Source organism: Ictalurus punctatus, chromosome 2 (genome assembly GCF_001660625.3).
Source record: "Ictalurus punctatus breed USDA103 chromosome 2, Coco_2.0, whole genome shotgun sequence".
Lineage (NCBI taxonomy): Eukaryota > Metazoa > Chordata > Actinopteri > Siluriformes > Ictaluridae > Ictalurus > Ictalurus punctatus.
Window position 1 is genome coordinate 28,970,162 of NC_030417.2, and position 8,543 is coordinate 28,978,704.

An 8,543-nucleotide genomic window follows, 5' to 3' on the forward strand; every position below is an offset into this window, starting at 1 on the left:
CTACATTTGTAGTATAAAAAATACAGCATACTGCCATATATGTATACTGTAAAATTACCCATGTTGTTACAGCAGTCACTGTAAAATTACAATAGAAATAAGGTATGTTTACTATAAATGTGACTGTAATTACAAGAACAAATGTGAATTTACATGTACTGATGTACATACATTTTGCATTAACCTAGAGTATTTGCTCAATATAATTCAATTCAGTTGCCTTCACTTCACTAAAATAACTACAGGTGAGATTTTTGACTGGTGTGATCTAATATATTTGTTTAAACCTACTTTTTCTGTAAATTCAGTAGTCCCATACTTCATTGGTCTTTCCCTTTTTGTCAATTTAATGTATGTGCCATGTGAAAAAAAATTTTTCCATCAAAATAACTGCCTCACAGGTTTTCACAATATAACCAAATGTATTTATTGTACAATAATGGCACATTTAACACTAATAAGCACCAGTTTCCAAAATATGCTCACTAGTCAAATAATAAATAAAAGAAATGAGGGTGGAGATTTTTACAAAAGATATGTTTAAAAAAATATACAAAAAATATGCTTAAGCTTTGCAAATATGACAAAAAGGGGGAAAATTGACTTGGTTAAGCTTCCAAGAACCACTGAGAGCAGCTACAATGATTTATCTGTCTGACAGGGAATTAAAGGGACACATCCCTAGAGTGTGACTGAACTTCAGTCAAAATCTTAAACTTGAAACAAACTAACACAAAAGAAATGGTCAGACCTGTGTGTTTACCTTTAAATTGAAAATACATTAAACAGCAAACCCAATTCAATGTCCAAGACATTCCATGTACTTGAACATGAACTGAAAATATTGGTCCGAGCTGTGTGCCTACCTTTTATTCCTATTACATTGGAATAAATTTTTTAACCAGCAAGCCATTCGAAGTCCATCAGCTTTCGAAGCAGAGTGCATACATGTTGGTTCATTCCATGCATTTTCTTGTCTAGCTTTCCAGCAGCAAGCTATGATCCAGTTTCTGGGTTAATGCCCACAATTCCTCTGTGAGAATAAACACCCACAACATCCAATTATCTAAAAACAGCATATATTCATGAAACAATACAATACAACTTTTGTCAAGCACAGCAGAAGTGTCATTTTAATCACTTAATATGATAAACAAATATATACTTCCCTCCAAAACTACAGAAACAGCAAGGCTAATAAAAGATATTTTTTTGCTGTAGACTAAATACATTTAGGTTTGAGAGCAAAATCTGAGAAGAGAGTTAAGAATTTCAGCTTTTATTTCCGGGTATTTATATGTAGACATGTTAAATGACACGTCTATATATAAATATAAATACACATAGCACATTTTGTATCAGACCACCCAATTTGTAGGTGAGCAAAAAATATTGGAACATGCAACTGACAGGTGTTTCTTGTTACCCAGGTGTGTCCTGTTAGATTGATTGTTTAAACAATAAATAGCTCTGAGTATCTACTCTTGGTTTTAGCCTTCAGTTTCACCTGTGAAGACTTTTTGTTGTTAAAAAGGATAAGCCAACATGAAGATCAGAGAGCTGTCCATGGGAGAAAAGGGGAAACTATCAGACGCACTGCACAAACATTGGGCATAGCCAATACAACAATTTGGAATGTCCTGAAAAAGAAAGGAACCATTGGTGTACTGAGCAACAGGCACAGAATGGGCCGGCCAAGGAAAATAACAGCTGATGACAGAAACACTGTGAGAGCTGTAAAGAAAAACCCCAAAACAACAGTTAGTGACATCAACAACCTCCACAGGGCAGGGGTGAAGTTATCACAATCCAACATTTGAAAAAGACTTGGAGAGTAGAAATATGAGGCCATACCACAAGATGCAAACCACTCATCAGCAGTAAGAATTGGAAAGCCAGATTGGAATTCACAAAGAATCACAGAGATGAGCCACAAAAATTCTGGAACCAAGATTAACCTCTACCAAAGTGATAGACAGGCCAAAGTGTGGAGAAAGTAAGTATCTGCTCATGATCCAAAACATACAAGCTCATCTGTGAAACATTGTGGAGGTAGTGTCATGGCTTGGGCTTGTATGGCTGCTTCTGGAATGGGCTCACTAACCTTTATTGCTGATGGAACTCATGATGGTAGCAGCAGAATTAATTCAGAAGTTTACAGGAAAATTTTGTCTTCCAATTTACAGAGAAATGCATCCAAATTAATGATAAACTTCATCATGCAGCAGAGACAATGATCCAAAACACACCACCAACTCAACAAAGGATTTTATCTGGGGGGGGAAATGGAAGGTTTTAGACTGGCCAAATCAATCACCAGACCTTCATCCAATTGAGCATGCATTTCACCTCCTGAAGAGGAGTCTGAAGGGAGCATATCTCTGAAACAAACAACAACTGAAAGAAGCTGCAGTAGAAGCCTGGAAAAGCAACACAAAAGAAGAAACCAGCAGTTTGGTGATGTCAATGAGTCGCATACTTGATGCAGTTATTGCAAGCAAAGGATATGCAACCAAATATTAAGTGTTATTTATCTTAATTTACCTGAAGACTTATCTGTCCCTATACTTTTGCTCACCTAAAAATTGGATGGTCTGATATAAAAGGTTCTATATTAGATGTAAATAGCAGGAAATAAAAGCTGAAATCCTAAACTCTCTTTTCATCTCCATATTTTGATCTCAAACCCAAATGTCTTTGGTGTACAGCACAAATAAGTTAATTGACCTTCCCGTAATAATTCTAAAGAAAATGGAAATCTTCACACTGCATCATGCACATTGTCTTAAGGGAGCCTGCCTTATGATGATGGAGCAGTTGAATGATCTCCCTACAATATTTGCGGAGAGATGTAGTTGCGGATTTAGAGCAATTGTTCATGGTCCTCATAAGACCAAATTTAAAATTCACATAAAAACAGTTAGCTGGAAACCCAGCAATATTAACTGCCTGCCTGATTCTAAATCATAAGAGGTTCCTTTCCCATATTTGTGAAAATTTTTCCACAAAATGTCTAATCCTAATAAAAACCTGGAATCTCAAACATTCTTAATGGCTATTTTTAATAAGCTATTTTTGAGTGGGGTTAATTTGACCCTAATGGACATGAGAACCAGGAGTCCAAATTGAAGTAGAAATACATGCTTACCATAAGTTTTGAGTAAGGGCAAGTACATTTAAAAAATAAAAATAAAAAAGTCAAGAAAATGTGGAAGACTAGAATAAATAATGAGAGAGTTAAAGCTTTGACTTACCACTGAATAAATTCCAATGTGCAGGCAGCTTCATCCTGATAAGCAAGGTTGAAGTTGTAGGTTACAAATAATGCTGCCAGGCCCTCAATAAATGCCTCCAAACATGGGCCCAGGACAACTTCCCTTTCCACAGACAACATCCATCTGCATGGTGTCATTGTTTCACCTATAAAAAAAAATTGGAAAAGCAAATTTAGATTAATAAGTGCTGTAAAAGTATTGTTTGTGGATAGTTTAGGTTAACTAATAGTGTTAATGTCAACAAATACAACCTTTATTAAATACAAATAAAACTTTTAACAATATTTGTTATATTGAAGATTACTGTTAGTTAACTAAGGAGAGAGAAAGATTGAGAGACACTGACAGTAATGGGGCACAGAGCGAGATAGGCAGGAATAGAGGCACCATGATAGAATACAAGAACCATGGGGACAGAAAAAGAAAAAACAACATACAGAAATAGATTTAAACAGATCGTAAACATGAAACAAAAAAGTGGGGGACAAAGGGGTATGAATTTACAGGAATGTGTGTGTAATAGTCACACAAAGACACACTTAGTGTGTCAACTTACTTTTGCTTGTATTTCTTCATTTGTAAGTCGTTTTGGATGAAAGCGTCTGCTAAATGAATAAATGTAAATGTAAGCGATACAGATTAAAGCAAATTGCCTTGGTTGATCGATCTGGGTGAATCTGGTACCATCTCTTTCCAGATGTGCTGCAGTTGCTGCTACCTAAAAGAAATCTTAATTTGCAAAACAGATTAATTTGTAAAACAGACATGAAAAATCAAGTGTTATTACTTGCATCCCTTACAAGGAATTCTGTTCCCTCTTTAAAATGGGCCATTAGGAGTTGCAGGATGCACAGGACAAGAGAATTTCCCTTTTGATACTTAGAATGGCACACACCTGATTGTTTGCTGGCTTTTCTTTAAAAAAAAAATCTTAGAATCCTCTTCTTTTCATGAAATTTTCATGAAATTTCACTTCAATGCTCTCCATGATTCTTCGGAGTGAAGAGATGTCAATAAGCAAATGGAAGTTTAAGGAGATCCCCCTTGAGACAAAACAGGTAAGGTCATGAGTTCTTTAGTTCAGACAGTGACTGAGGTGGAGTGGCATTTATATCACGGCACTCATGGTAATATAACCCCAATTCCGAAAAAGTTTAGACAGTATGGAAAATGCAAAAAAGACAAAAAAAAGAGTCCTTTGAAAATTCAGTTCACCCTGTACTATATTGAAAACACATTATTAACACATTATTGATGTTTTACTTTTTACATTCTCAATAGGAGACAGGTCAGGACATGCTAGCACCCGCACACTCTGCTTATGCACCCATGTGCTTGTAATCAGGCAGAATGTGGTTTGGCATTGTCCTGCTCTGTACAAAATGTGTACATATCTTTCTGTATTAATGATGCCCTCACAGATGTGCAAGTTACCCATGCCATGGGCACTGACATACCCCCATACCATGACAGACACTGGCTTTTGTACCTGACGCTGATAATAGCTTGGATGGTCCTTTTCCTCTTTGGCCTGGAGAACACGACTGCTGTTTTGTTCAAAAACTATTTGAAATATTGACTCGTCGGACCACAAAACACAATTCCACATAGCTACTGTCCATCTCAGATGAGACTGAGCCCAGAGAAGTCGGTGGTGTTTCTGGACAGTGTTGATGTATGGCTTCTGCTTTGCATAGTAAAGTCTTAACATGCATCTGTGGATGCAGCGGCGAATGGTGTTGATGACAAAGGTTTACCAAAATATCCCTGAGCCCATGTCAGGATATCCGTTACAGATTCATGTCGGTTTTTAAGACAGTGACGTCTGAGGGATCGGCAATCACACGCATTCAGAAGTGGCTTCCGGCCTTGCCCCTTACGCACTGAGATTTGACTGGTTTCCTTGAATATTTTAATTATATTTTGCACTGTAGAAGGTGAAATGCCCCAAATTATAACAATTTGTCTTTGGGGAATGTTGTTCTCAAAGTGTTGGATTATTCACTGACTCATCTGTTGGCAGATTGGCAAGCCTCGACCCATCCTTGAACTTGAAGGACTAGGCCTTTTTTTGGAGCCTTCTTATTCCAACTTGTCACATCACTATTAGTCCTAAATCGCCCCTGTCCCAACTTTTTTGGAACATGTTGCATGCATCCATTTCAAAATAAACTTTTACCTTAAGAAAAACTATGCATTTGATTAGGTAAAACATCAAATGCTTTGTCTTTGACTTGTATTTTTTAAAAAAAAAAAAAAAAGTACATTTACAAATCAATCCTCTTTGTTTTTTATTAGCATTTTCCATACTGTCCCAACTTTTTTGGAATTGTGGTTGTATGTGACCTCCCTATTGGCACACTGTCCAGGGGGGGTCGAGCAGCTGGCTTGTTCTAACACAAATTACCAATAGAATAGTGAACATGGAACACATAACTAAATGTTTTCAAATGCACATTAGTAAAAAGGACATTTCAGTTATTTTTTTGTCTACTTGAAGAGCAAATATTTAAATTTAAATACCTTTACATTTCCGTGCATTTAATAGTTTGTGACATTGGATAGGCCTGAGGTATTCCATGAGGTCTTCTTCCTTCACAAAGTTGAGGTCAGATTTTGTTTCAACAACAATAGCAGTCAGTCCATGGATCAACTTTTGGAGTGTTTCATCTGAGAGACCAGGTAACGAGGTGCAGATAGCAAGTTTTTATCTCCTCTAAATTGGGCATACCTTAAAGAGATGGAAAAGAGTGGTGTAACACATTCTCAGCCACATGTTTTGTACTCCTGGAGAAGATAATAATCTAATAGCTCATCTTGAGGACCCAAGATTTGTCAGTGTACTTCATCTGTTGTGTACTGCACACCCAAATCCACTAACTGCACAGCTTCCAAAACCATGGAATTCTGGTGAACAAGAAACCCTCATCATTACTGGCCAGAAGAACAACCATGCCTTTTCTGTACTTTGTTCCATTCAAAGTGATTGCAGTAGCTACTAAAGTATTCTGAAAATCAAAATGAGCAACTGATTCATTGATCATTATAATCGTCAGAATAACATTTCAAAGCCCTTCTCAACTTGTACAGCAGCTGAAATAGGTTTTCAGCACTTAAATAGACCTGGAGAAGCCTTTCTGCAAGTGTTGCACACAAGTTTTTAAAAGTTGTGCCGTTTTCTAACATATTGCTTGAAATAGGTTTGCTTGCTCTCAAATCGCATGGTCCATAAGTGAATGAGTGGTCCAAATTGTGTTATAAGCTCTGGGTAATGGCACAAGTAGTGAAACAGACCATTTTCAGCTGTTTGAGAGTGCATCTGTTCATACTTATCCCTCACAGACTGGCTTTGAAACAGAGCGCTGATGGTCTGCTTAACTGGGACATATTGAGCAATATGTCAATACTGTTGGGGCTGGGTCAACATAGATGAAATCAGACTCGAAAGCAGTCTTTCTCTTTCTTACAAGCTGACAGCAAATTCTCCCTAGACAACACAATCACATCTTTATCCTCGCCTCAACCAAAGCAAATTTTTCCTCTCAGGTTGGTAAGAAAATAAGACTGACCACTGTCATGGGTATTTTGAAATTCTTCAACAAGGCCTTGACTGGTAGACTCAGGAAATAACAATTTAGCTTGCAGTTTCATATAGAAGAGGGTTAAATTTCTTAGAAAGAGATTCAACCACAACCACACATTTGTGTTCTACAACCTCTGATCTCTCGCTTTGAGATACATCAGAAACTGGAATTTCCATGACCATAGCAGGCTCTATCAAGTGGTCTACAACGTACTTCTTATGTAGCCGTGATACATGTGATGCGAATGTAGATCTCACCTTAAATGTTCTGTTGTAAATGAATGGGCATCGAATATCCAGGCCTGACTGAATATGGCTCTTCAAATGAGATAAAAACTGTGTTAGGCTCCCACATTGAACTTCACAAAAGTCTACATGGCATTTAAATGTTTTATCTTACATCTGTTCCTGGGACTCCTTAACAGACTTGTAATGTTCCCCATGATGTCTGTATATGTGGGATTTGATGAATAAAACTGGCTGAAAACATGGGGGCAGTCAAACATACCACATCTAAAATTGTGAATTAGGCACATTTCTATGCAATTTCATATACGGTGCAAAACTCAAGATTGTACGGCTCTCATGGTTACAGAATTGACAGATAAACAGGATGACACAACCCTTCAAGCTAATGAAGGAATACAAGCAATTAAGCATGTGCACACCAATTTCCAATGTACAAATATGGATGCCATGCACCCTTACAAGTAATATTAACCCAAAACAATATCAGATTTAAAAAAAAAAAAAGAATAACAAAGCTATTTATATTCATCACAGCACCCTAATGGAGAACAAACACATGCTAATTAGCTGAGCCGGTCCCATAGCTTGGCTGCCTAGTAAACTTACCACTATTCAAGTTGGATAAAACACAATTTAATGTTTATTAGAAATTATGACATTTTATATGTCAAAATACCAGCAAGGGTGTGGTTTCAGTTTTAAATAATTTTATACCAAACGGTTATCAAAAAATGTAATAGAAATATTTTGTAAACTGCACAATGGAGAAAACAGCCAGCTAACTGTGGCAGTTAGTAAATCTGTGACTTTGAACACATCTAGAAAACTCAGTAGCATAAAAGATTCCCACTGTTACATTATATAACAAAAAATAGTAAAATAATAGTTATGAACTGTGAAAGATATTGATGAGTGGTAAAAGAATTATTGGATGAAACAGGATTTCAAATTTCAACTGCAGTATCAACCACTGGTGACACTCACCTCCTCTGCAGTAGTCTTCATGCACCTGCATGTAAGGTGGACTGCGATAAGCCGACGTCGTTGTCCATCCGTGTGTATGTTTTTGAAAGCCAACAGTTTGAAAATAGTAGATGTGTACGTAATAGAACAACTAACAAATAGCCGGAGTCTAAATGGTGTAAATTATTTGTTAAAAAGCCTATAATTATTACACATTAACCATTGCTTTGGTGTTATTAACGTTTTTTTCTCTAGTGGGATATAAAGTACTTTGATTTCCTTTACAGGTAGAGTGCAAAATTTGCATTGCACACATGATCATTCAGTAAATACTACAGAATATCATGCTCCCAATCTTTATAGTAAAATATAATAACTAATTAAAAATAATTTTTTATTGTAAATATTTACTGTAAAAAAAATTTTTTAAATGGCATTCTCCCACAATTCATAGAAAAATACAGTAAACTGGA

General features: G+C 36.5%; 1 protein-coding gene and 1 long non-coding RNA gene across 6 annotated transcripts in view; one reads left to right on the plus strand and one right to left on the minus strand.

Annotated features, from left to right (window-relative positions):
* Positions 1 to 8,543, plus strand: part of tecpr1b (tectonin beta-propeller repeat containing 1b) — a 39,585-nt gene that overhangs the window by 29,094 nt on the left and 1,948 nt on the right. The window lies entirely within an intron of this gene.
* Positions 114 to 4,678, minus strand: LOC124626135 (uncharacterized). Of its 2 annotated transcripts, XR_008393334.1 has the most exons (4): positions 4,171 to 4,678; positions 3,832 to 4,004; positions 3,255 to 3,420; positions 114 to 1,033 (listed from the first exon to the last, which is right to left on the minus strand). It is a non-coding gene; the product is annotated as an uncharacterized LOC124626135 (long non-coding RNA). The 2 variants fall into 2 exon arrangements; XR_008393333.1 differs by having other exon boundaries at positions 3,832 to 4,678.